This window comes from Stegodyphus dumicola, chromosome X1 (assembly GCF_044657685.1).
Source record: "Stegodyphus dumicola isolate Sdum_Otavi_A_Nest chromosome X1, ASM4465768v1".
Classification (NCBI taxonomy): Eukaryota; Metazoa; Arthropoda; class Arachnida; order Araneae; family Eresidae; genus Stegodyphus; species Stegodyphus dumicola.
In genome coordinates this window covers 72,177,221-72,189,658 of record NC_140780.1, presented here as the reverse complement: position 1 = coordinate 72,189,658, position 12,438 = coordinate 72,177,221, and the positions used below count along the sequence as shown (strand labels likewise).

Sequence of the window (12,438 nt, the reverse complement as noted above, 5' to 3'; positions counted from 1 at the left end):
ATAATTTATAAAGTTTCTTTAATTGTAAATGCTTTTTTCTTTCTTTGAAAGCCATTCTGTCAGTCTTGCTGTAAAACAAGCATTGTCAAAAAGTTTATGCAACTGGATCTAAAGTTTTTTTAATGAGATAAAAATTTTCTAATACTTTAAACTTCGGGGTTGTTTTCATCGGGATTTTTCTGCTTTCATTGGTAGCATGTAGCATTGTTTATATATTGTATAGCATATTATAGTTTCAGGATATATCGTCTTTTTGTAGAATGCTATCTGTAGAGAATATACAGTAACTGTTTTAATACTTCTACTACTGACAATACTGTATTATAAAAAAAATATGAAGAATCAAATTTTAAATAGTTTCAGTAACCTAAGAATCATTTTATTGTCAGAGCTTATTTGAGGAATAAAATTCTCTTTGTTCAAAGTTTGTCTCTTTTTAATGACCCACAGTTAATATCATTAAAATTTTCATTCTCAAGCACTTGAGTCAATATATTTTTGCTAAAGTTATGAAATTTTTAATGACTCATTTTCATTCTTGTGCACTTGTGTCAGTATATTTTTGCTAAAGTTAAGCATTAGATTAAAGTTTGCAAATTTTATGTTAATTATCCAGTGTGTAACAATACAGATAAGCTGCCGTGGCTTTGCCATAATCACATAAATCAATTAAATAAACCAATGCATAACAAAACTACACATGTATAAAAGTCTTTATTCTAATTTCATTGCTGTTTTTATTTTTTACTACATGTAAGTTTCTGTCTTGACGATAATAAAACAAAATCCTTTTTTAATTTCCACTTAACCTATGTTTTTATGTTCTGTAACTTGTAAATATTTATATGTTCTTTATATAGTTTTTCATAACTAACTTTCACCGGGAAAAACAAAATTAGTTAAAACCAATATTTTTAAGCTCTTTTTTATATTTTTTAAATTACGGTTTGTGTCTCATTTTCATAATAGATGTAAAATTTCTTGTATTTCATGAATCATAATGAAGCTGAGCGAAAATGTTATTTTTATATTCCACTAAATATATATTTATAAAATCTAATCTGACATGATCAGTATCCTTTCCATCTTTCTTTTCATTACTTCTTCCTGTTAATGTACAATGCTAATTTTACATTTTAAAAACATATAGTTACGATATTAAATACCTAAGCTTGAAAGATAAAAATGTGTAGACTTGAGTATTTTTGCGAAAGTTAACTGAATAATTCCTTTAAACCAAGTTAATCTTTGTAAGTAATAAAAAAGATAGTTTGGAAAGACAAAAGGTTTAAATTCTGAGCAAATCTTGAATGTTAGTGCTATATTTATTGAATTATGTGCAGGTATTTCAAACTGTAATTAAACTGCTATGCATACGAAATATGCGAACATATGAAAATTAAGGATAGTTTTTTTTTTTTTTTTTTTTTTAAGAATTTTATCTTTTTCAGCTAAAAATTGCTTTTTATACTTTGAACACTGTGGGCAAAAACTATATATTTTTATACTTCTTTATAAATCTATACTTCAGTATTTTATGTATTTTATTTTTATTGATTATTTTTTATCATCACAGCCGCATTATATGCATGTGCAGCATGGTAAATGTTAGATAATAAGTAACTGAAGTATTTCTGCGATCTTAACTATAAATGGGTGTAAAGTAAGTTGTTGAGGTTAAAACTGATAAATTTCGTTTTCATTTCATGTATCCATCCATCTGCACCAGTAACAGTGGAAGACAGCAACCATTCTTGATGAAATCCAACCTCACTCATGTGTGCTTGATTCTCCTTTTCGAGTAGTTGTTCTGCCCCAATTAGAAATATATGTGCAGTTTTAGCAGTGCACATTCGGTGATGAATGAAATATTTTCTTTTCGTCACAATAACAGTGTGTAATGTAATTTGTCTCATTTTCATGAATGGAACTCTTTCCTTTAATCTGCTAGTATGTCATACTTATCCCTAGTTGTGTTCCATTTTGTTAGGAAGAGTAATGGTTGTATAATAATTTATATAGCTTGGTGTTTGTGAGTGTTCTGAATAAAAGTTTTAAATTACAGATTTACTTGCAGTTTATGAATGAAGTAATTTTGAAGCTTTCTTATCAAATATTTTTAGTCTGTTTTGTGTTTTATATGTGTGAAATGTTATAGCAAAATATGAATTCAGATCCATGTATTTTAATTTTTCTTTGGTTAAATATTTCTGGTGTTATTTAGCATCCTGGGAAGCTTATTAGCTTATTTGTTGCTTGAAAAAGTTAAATTATCCTCCATTTCTCAGAATGCATGTGAGAGTGAGCATGGAGATATAATTGATGATGAACTGAGTGAATATTGGTAGCAAGTGAAAACTTTTTTAGCCTTTATATATATATATATATATATATACAGATTTTATCTTTTGTACCCTGTAAGGAATTTCCTTATTTGCTGTTAAAGCTTCTTTAACTGAATATATTTAAAATTAGATTAGTAGTTGTATTAAATAAATATTTTGGTATCAGAATGTTCTCAGTAGTTTTTGAAATACCTGGTTATTTCTCTTGTTGCTTATTTTCAATAAACTTGGGAGATAAGCACAGCATGAGCTAAGAGGTACATATGATCAGAGGGATTTTCATAGTCCTGTTGCAGAGCATATGGTCTCTGTCATAAGTGCAACAATTTACTTCCATTTGATGTGATGTACAAGGAATTGGAATTTATATAGGATCTTGGACAAAAGGGCTACAACATTTGACCATTCAGCTGTGCCATTTAAAATAGATTTCAAGAGACAGTAAGTAATCTACGATAGATCGGAAATTTTTTTGTCGGAAAATTTTGGACAGATATCTTGGTACAGCAGGAAAAATAAAGAACAGGACACGTTCTTATTATTATGAATTAAGTCGTAATTCTTAAATAAAGTATAACTGAAAATTCTTGAAAGGATTTTGTTGCTTTCAACCTGTAGTTTTTTTTTTTTTTTAAATTTAACATGACTTATATATATATATATATATATATATATGCACACCAATTTACAAAAAGATTTACTAAATTGAAGATGTTGAAACATTGTTATTTTTTAGATTTTACAAAGCTGTTTCATGAAACTCATTATTTTTAAAAAACACCAAATTTAGTATTCGTTCTTCTGAGCATGGCTTAAATGTCTGTTATTCTTACTTACTGTCATCTAAAGTACTTGCGTAATTTTTCCCCTAGCATTTTAGTTCCGAGTTCTAGAAATTTAAATAGTTGCATAATTTTCTCTTTCTTCAGTATGTTCAGAGAATGAGGTCCCTTAAATATTAAAGTGGATTTGTCCATGTAGCAATTGCTTTCATAGTAATTGTTTTTGAGTGACAATCCCTTGCAAACTACCTGCAAAGGTGGTGACAATCATTTTATCATTTTCCATCTAAATATTGAATTTTATGCCAGCCTCATACAAGATCCAAACCAATCACAGCAAAGCAAACATGGACCAACATTCATTCTAAGATTTTCCTAGGTCAGCTTCACATTCATCTTCACTAATTATTTATGGATGATTTGAAACCTAAGAAGTAGCAGAGACAGCAATAAGAACAGGCAAGATTCAAGTTACAGGGAAGTAGAAATGTAGATACCATTGTTAGATAGTGTGATGTTAATATTACTATGTATTTTTATTGGAATGAAGGTTTAGTTTTTTTTTTTTTTTTTTTTTTTTTTTTTTTTTTTTTTTTAAATATATATATTTTGATAATCGCCTGTCTTCCATGACTATGTTTCATTTGTTATGTTCTTGTAACTGTGTCCTTTGGAAATTAAAATTATTCACATAATTAGTAATTTTCTCCTTTCGATTTTTGGAAGGTAAAAAATTAGTAAAAAAGGGGGGGAATACAGTAGTTGTGAAAATTTAAAATTTTATTTGCCCCTTATTTTGGAGTGTATTTTGAATATTAAATTTTTACTTGTCAGTAAAGTGCAAAATCATTGTTGTATCCCTTGGTAGCAACACATTTTTAGAGATTTGTTATAGGAGAAATAATGCAGTTTTTATTAGTATGTTTAAGTACAAATTTATATATATATATTTTTTCCAAAGGTATATATATATATATATATATATATACTTTTTCCAAATTAAAAATGAAGGATATTGATTTAGTTATTGTTAACCTGATATATACACTGTGAAAAAAAAAAAAAAAGGAAAGAAAAAAAGGGAGAAAAAAACGGGGGATAGTTCTATGTCTCCCGTTCAAATTGGCCGATTGACGAAATTCAGCTTGCGTTTTTCATGGTTCGAAAGCGCGACTTAGGATATGTATTAGATTTATATATAGTATTGTTCTAATATAGGTATTTTGACACAAAATCAGACTTTTTCTGAAATGACATGCCAATTTTTTTCCATATTTCTTTTCTAGGACTCAAATTTTGCCAAGTTTTGTGAAAGCCGCATGAGTATTGTTTTAAAAAATTAGCTCTCAAAATTTTAGCTTCTCAATGTTAATTCGATTGGATATATATTTATTGATATCAATTTTTTTATTAAACTTATTTTATTCTTCCTTTGATATTTCGAAATTTAGGTTCATTCCAAATAAAATTCGCTTATTTTTTATGATTTATTTTTAAAATTTTTATTTTTATATAATTTTTATAAATTTTTCGAAAACAATTTTGTATTATAATCTATAAAAGTTTTACCATCATCTTAAAGTAAGTGTAAGTACACCTGCAAAAAATTAGTTTTTTTATTCAAAATTTCCGAAGATATACGTGAATTTACATATTGGCGCATTTTGAAATTTGGCATATTTGTTAAAAGCGATAATAACACGACATGTGGTTACGCAGTTTGTTATGGTTTATTCAATTATGCCAAAACACACGAGGGCTATCTGCCTAAAGGGAAGGTGTGGTGGTGTATTTAATTATGGCAAAGCACACTAGGGCTATCTGCCTAAGGGGAGGGATGCCTTCGTGGAGGACTTTCTAAGGGAAACTGGCTCGTATACACGTTACACATGGGGAAAACCACGAAAACGCCCATGCAGCCAGCCCGTTCGCGGGATTCGAACCTCGGACCGAACTACCAGTGTTCAGCGTCTTTACCGCTCGGCCGCTGGTGGGCCTCCTAAAGGGAAGGATGCCTTCCTGGAGGATTTCTAAGGGAAACTTGCTCGTATACATGTTACACATGGGGAAAACCATGAAAACGCTCATGCAGCCAGCCCGTTCGCGGGATTTGAACCTCAGACCGAACTACCAGTGTTCAGCGTCTTTACCGCTCGGCCGCTGGATGGCCTACGTAGTTTGTTAAAATTATTTGAAAGTATGAACGATGATTTTTTTCTGCTCGTCTGGAATGAATAAAAGGAAAGGAAGATAGATTACGATGACTTTTTTCTGCTCGTCTGGAATGAATAAAAGGAAAGGAAGATAGATTGCTATAAATTCAGAAGCTCGCCAAGTGAATTATTCTTGGCTCAAACTGAAAAAATGCGCCAAGTTAAATTTTTTAATTTCTCCGTAAATTTCGCACTAAATTTTACAAAATATTTAGTTATAATTTGAGTCGTTGAATCGAGATATGCAAAAAAATTGGTAGTTTATTTAAAAAAAAGTCCGATTTTGTGTCAAAATATCTATGTTAGTATGTATAAATCTAATGTATATCCTAAGTTGCGCTTTCGAGACATGAAAAAGCGCAATTTGAATTTCGTCAATCGGTCCAGTAGAACGGAAGGAATAGAACTGTTCCTTTCCTTCTCTCCCCCTCAGTGTACATTAAAATGTCACTTAGTTTCTTTTCATGTTTAAATTTGTTCTTTTATGTTTAATTGAGTCAAATCGTTAATCTTTTCTTATGTAATTAATGTTAGTTCATATTTAAAGTTTGGTATGGGATATTGCATGAACTTCTTAGTTTCCTTTATTCCAGCAGGTTTTTTAATATATGCTAATTACACCTTATTTACTTGTTTCTGAATAGTAATGCTTCTCTTAAAAAATATTGTTTGTCTTTGCTTTAATTTGCATAGTGCACAAGAACCTCTTCCTGAACCGAGATAACTTTGTATTAATGCATCAGGCTTTTATCTGGTAAAAGTTCATCAGTGACAAAATGGTTGCAGTCACAAAATATGGGAAGTTCATCTATGTGTTTTATTTTCGGGGAATAAGCAGTGTGATTGCATGAGGCTTGGGGATGTTTCCCTTTTTGCTATGTGAAAATGAGCCAACTTTCGTTAGAAGTTTCTCATAAAGGCATCTTTTCAAAGATAGATGGCTTTTAGTTATTTTTCTACAATTAATCAATCTGTCTGAAAATCTAGTTTTACATCATGAATAATTCATGAAAATATCTATTTATATATCTGATAAATAAAAGTGCTGTAAAATGAGTAAATGAAAGTGAAAGAAGCATAAACTTGCACAAAAATGTGTGAACTGCTAACCGTGGATTGCTTCACTTATGTACTACATATGCGTTATAGGCTGACTTTTAGGAAGTAATGCTAGCCATACGAATGAAGAATTTTATGAATAAAAATGCTTAACAGAGTTTTTAAATCTCGTATTAGGCGAAATGCAATATATAGTTAAGTTTCTTGGTTGTAGTTAAAAAAACCAAATGAAAATTTTAATAATGTTTTGCGTTTCTCGCGAAATGAAATTTTTAATAACGTTTTGCTTAATAACGTTTGCAAACTTTTGATACATTATATAAAACTTATATATAAAATCAATGCCTGAATGTGTAGTAATCTCAGTTAGTTTCCATAGTTAACATAATTTCAGCTTCTTATTTTACATTTTAATGATGATGGATTGATGGATCCAAAAAACTTGAAAAATGATTAATATTTCTTTTTAGTGTTAGTTACTAAATTGAGTTATTGATTCAAATTCGGAATGCACTTGTTTTGAGAGAGCCAGAGTGTTTTTCACAGTGTTATTATTTCACAAAAAAATACCATTTGGCATTCCGCATGGATAACCTCAGTTTTATTTAGGTTAGGTCATATATTGCAGCTAAGAAAGGAAACAGAACATAAAACAAATGCCTTAAGAAAAATAAGGAAGGACTGTCTTAAAGAAAGTTGACTCTTGCCCATGATTTTTATGAGGAAAACCATGAGAATCCATGCAGCATCCCATTCAACTACCAGAATCTAACCCAGACCAATCTGCCACTGTTAATTTGGCTTATCCATTGAGCCACTGGCAGTTTGTATGTGTGCATATCTAAGGATACATTATGTACAAGCATAGTGTAAATTTTGCTTAAAGGGACCGCCTAAAGGGTTATCAAAATTGTCATTTTATAAAATTGATTATTTTCTTTGATAAAACGTAATAAACTTTTATCTTTGATTTCATCGTAATAAATATACTAAAATTTATCTGTTAAAAATAAATGACATTGAAAAGTCAAAACTATACTCATGGTAAAGTTGGAACACTAAAATAACTGTAGTGATCAAATTATTCATTTTCGTGTTTTTCTTTATACTGAGCATTGTTTTTGAAACCCAATGTACCACATTTGATTGTTTATTGCTATTTTATTAACCTTAGCATTAAACATTTGATTTGGTTTATTTCTTTACTGTCACATGATATTTTTTTGCAGAGACGTGAGGTTCAAAGATAAATTGCATATACAGTCTACATTATGTTATTTAGTTTATACATCTTTTGTGTCAGTTTCAAAAAGGTCTTTAAAAATATTTTTTCATGCCCTGTTCGTGAAACTAATTAAAGTTCTTATCCCTGACTTATCACATTTGGAACATTTCCAGAAAAAAATTAATCATTTCTTGTTCGTGTTTTGCATACTCAGATACTAATTTTGTTGGAAATCTGACATTTTCTTTTTCCGTTTTATATTTCCAATATTACTGTTTGGCTTGGGGAAAAAGTTTTTCCATGGATATGGCATACCTCACCTATATGTCTGTGATTGTTCTAATAGTAGATTACATTACCTACTAGTGTGAATAAATCCCTTAGTTATACAGGAATTATATCTTAAATGTTTGCTTAATCTGAAAGGAAAAATACAGCCTATGTGCAAAAATAGAGCAAGTTTACCTTAGAAAGTCCTCCACGAATACATTTTTTTTCCTTGGTCTTTTCATGCTTTTCCGTATTTATCGCCTAAGGTCATTGTTTACTTATCTTTTATCTAATTTGTGAAGTATTCCTGTTTGAATCTTTTTTAACTGATTTTAAAGTACTTATATACCTTAATCAATGCGTGGGAAAATGAGGAACCCTGACTCCAAATAATTATAAGCACTGTATCTTTTCTTCATCCTTTTTACTTCCTTGTACGAAGTAAAAAGGAAGTATTGTAATCGCAAAAGTTTCAGGCAACATATTTCAACGAAAATATCCATTTTGACCGCTATCGAATGCAATTTAATGATTTTTTTTTTTTTTGCGTGATATCTGTACGTAAGGACAGAATAAAAGACTCTTTTCCTACAAAAAAAATTATAAAACTGCTTTAAAATTAATTCTGAAGAGAATTTTTCGTGGCGTCTGTACGAACGTATGTACGTACGTGCAAAAACGAGTAGCCTCAGAACGTTGAAATTTTGTATATAGGACTGCTATAACATGTAGATGTGCACCTCGTATTTTGGTTGCAATCGGCCGCACCAAACGTATACAGTCAAAAGTCGTTAATTCGGACACCCATAATCCGGAATAATCTATAATCCGGACCTCAAAGCTACAAACTTTCTGCGCATGCGTCGCGTTGACGCATGCGCGTAAGACCTTTACCGCTGCGAATTTTCGTGTGCGCTAAGCTAAAATTATCTAATTATCTATTTCAGTTAATGTTGCAGATTGCGTTGTTCCTTAATCTTCGAATTGGATCCGAATTATTATTTTTTGCAGACTGTTAGAGCAATTTCATAAAAGTAAGTTTGAACATTCGATTATGTCAAATAGAATTTCCGTTATATATTTACTAATATGTAAAGGATATACAAAGCGAAAGTATCTTTCGGAGTCCATTAAACAAAAAGTGGAATTGCTGCAAAAAATGGATAAAGCCATATCCTTTGTTTATCTAAACTTTAACGTTTGTTTATCTAAACTTTGTTTATCTTTAACGCCGCGGCGGCGTGCAATGAATTGGAAGTTGATCTGTCAGCACTATCCTTATCTTAAGGGCAGATGTTTTTATTTTATTTGGCTTATAATTGCTTACTCAATGTAGTATTTCATCTCGATGTACTCCGTCTTTGATATGATTTAAATCAAATGCCTCGTCATTATAATTCGCTTCCGATAGCGAAGAAAGTGACAGAGGTTATTGAAAACAAAAAATTTCGATTGACGAATTAGTCGGTATTCTCGACACAGCAATTATAGGACTTGGAACAGCGGAACTTTGTAACTGAACAAGAAATTATGTCTGTTTATAGAATTAAAGTGAATGTATTATCACGTAAAAAACGAAGCAACTTAAACAACTTACATTGAAAGAAATGTTTAATAAAGTAAACAAATAAATATTAAGCTTTCTTTTTGTAAATTTTGATACCCTTTAGATCATAATTGTTCTTTATTTCGTAAATTACGGTTTCATATTTTTAATTTTATAATTTCTGCATGCCATTTTACCAGATTTAAACTGATGATCTATAATCCGGAAAAATCGATAATCCGGAATCGCCGAAGTCCCGACGAGTCCGGATTAACGACTTTTGACTGTATAAATATACTTATATATATATATATATATATATATATATCCACTCTGTTACCCGGCTCAGTGATCTCAGTTTCTTTACTCTTATATGTTTGTAAATTGTACATTTTTTTGCTTTAAAAATGATTGAATTATGTTGTTTTTATCTTCTGGTTAAGGTTTTTATGCCTTTAGTAATTCTGGAAGCAATATTTGTACAATTATCAACAATTTAAATGCTGTTTAAGTGCGGTTAAGTTTTAAATAACGTGGCGGACATATTTGTTTACATTTGAAACAGCAGAATTGTAGATTTGTTGCCAATCTAGAGAGTCTAAGCTTCCCAACACAAAAATAACGCCTTCATTTATTATTGCGAATTAAATCATGATTAATTTTTTCTGGAATTTTTTCGAGGAAATAAGTGTTTAAGATTTACTTCGTAATTTTTAATGCAGATATTTTGAGTTTTTATGTATTTTTCCTTGTCGCGAAGTGAGAACTGAATTAATTGAATGAGAAATACTAAATCGTCTGTGAAATTCTTTTCTGTTTTGTTTGCTTAATTTCTTTCATACATCGTTTTAGCTTTATTATAGTATTTGAATAGAACATATGGCAACGATAATTCTTCAAATGATATAAATTTTGTGCATTCAGAGTGTCGTTATAGTAAACAAATATAGTGAATTTTAAAGAGTGCATTTATTCTATTGTGGTTTATGCGCTGTCGACGAAGTAGATTTAATTTAATCCAATCAATTTAAATGAAATTCAAGAAAAAAATGCGTATAATTTAATATTCCGTACAAGGAAGTTATGTGGTGTACACATCAGATTTTTTTTTTCTTAAGAATAAAATACAGCTGGTTAAAAGAGAAAAGTCCACAGGTCATTTTATGACTTTTAGTAGAGGTTCAGTTGATGTTAAGGAAGTTCAGTGAACTCGGTTCTGATATCAAAATATGTGTTAATGAGAAATTGTATAAAATTGAACAAAGCTAGAATTTAACGGTTTATGTATGTATTACATTCATCCATTTTTTTTAAAGTAACTCCGTATGACTGTGCAGAAAAGTTTTAATCTGCAAAAGTATATATAACAGCAAATAAATTATATTTCAGACTGATGTGTGCACTACATGGTAACCTTTCTGAATGCTTTGAGTAGTAGTAGTACTCTGTGCACAAAAAAACCTTAGATGTACCTTTGTAGAGAATGTTGCATATTCTGCAGCATTTGTTCATTTAATGCCATCACACCTGTTATTCAGACTTTTATATACTCCTTGTACCTAAAACGTTTTCATTAACCTTTATAATTAATGTGCAATTTTTTACATGAGAAATGTCCATAAAATTAGAATTTTTTTAATATAAGTGTAGGAAATTAGAAATACTGCACATGAAATTGCACAAAAAAGTTTTAATTTTTGCTGAAAATATTCTGATTGTTTTTAAATTAACACATTTTTTCACATTTCCTGTGCAGTAGTTAGACTTTCAGTCATATTTTCGGTTTTCTTTTTTTATTGAATTGGACGAACAGGAACAATAATAATTTTATGCATATGATTTCAGCTTTTGCTCATCTCTGCCATGAAAAGTTGAAATATTATTATCATCCAACCTAATTCGTTTTTCATTTTATCGATTAGCAACGTTAATTTATACTTATTTTTCCTAAAAATGCCATTAATACTTCTCCTCAAGTTTTATAATATTATTAAATTATTACATGATTGGATTTCTTTTAATATTCAAATGCATTTCATTATTTACGGCTCCATCAAAATTTGGTTAGATGCTTTAAATCAGAAGCTCCCAACCAAGGGTAACGACCTAGAAGGCCCGAAATAATATTTTCATTTTTTATTTAAAATAAATTAAGTAATTGTTTAAAAGTAACACACATGACTTTGGTCCGCGTGCAAAAACATATTTCCTGCGCACGCGTTGATAACACATTTCCGTATTATAAACGACGGTGTGTGACGTGTATGTGAAGAAATTTGGATCATTTGGAAATATTGTCAACGTCATTTGATGGGTATCATAGAGTATGCGAACTGGAAACTTAGGAAACAGGGATCATAAACTCATATTCTTTTAGTATGGGTAATATCTTGGATGATGAAAAACTGATGGAAGAGTTTTAGAACTGCACACAAATTGTGTTCTTGAAACACAGCGTGAAAGCAGTACTTTGGAACAATATTTGTGTTCAGCAATCTTCTCAAAACTTAGTAAAAAAGTAACAAACTGTGTTTTTCGTATTTGCGACTGCTTAATGAGGCTACATTAGTGCCCATTTGTTAGTCAAACCAAAATTCAGAAACAGCTTGGATGCACTTCTGAGTCATTACTTTTTTTAAAGCAGAAAACTTGAAAAATGAGTAATGCCAACACCTTCTTAAATACCTGTTTAAGAAGGTGTTGGTAATGCCCTCGGCGGGATTCAAACCTGGACCTCTCGAATACGCGCCTAGTGTGCTACCGTTACACCTGGAAAGAGGGAGAAAATACTCTCTCTTTTAAAAGGTGATTGGGAATTAGGGGACCCAATCGCCAAATCTTGGTGTTGACGAATTATCGTCCACCACCTTTTATTTTTGGTATCACTTTGGAGTCATTACTTTACTTTAAAGCAAGAGATGTGAAAAATGAGCAATGCCTTCGCTGGGATTCGAACCTTGACGTCTCGAATACGCGCTGAGTATGCTACCGTTACACC

General features: G+C 30.5%; 1 protein-coding gene across 3 annotated transcripts in view; it reads left to right on the top strand.

The window, feature by feature from the left end:
- The window catches only part of LOC118198453 (transcription factor CP2-like), a 97,892-nt gene that overhangs the window by 19,968 nt on the left and 65,486 nt on the right, over positions 1-12,438 (top strand). The window lies entirely within an intron of this gene.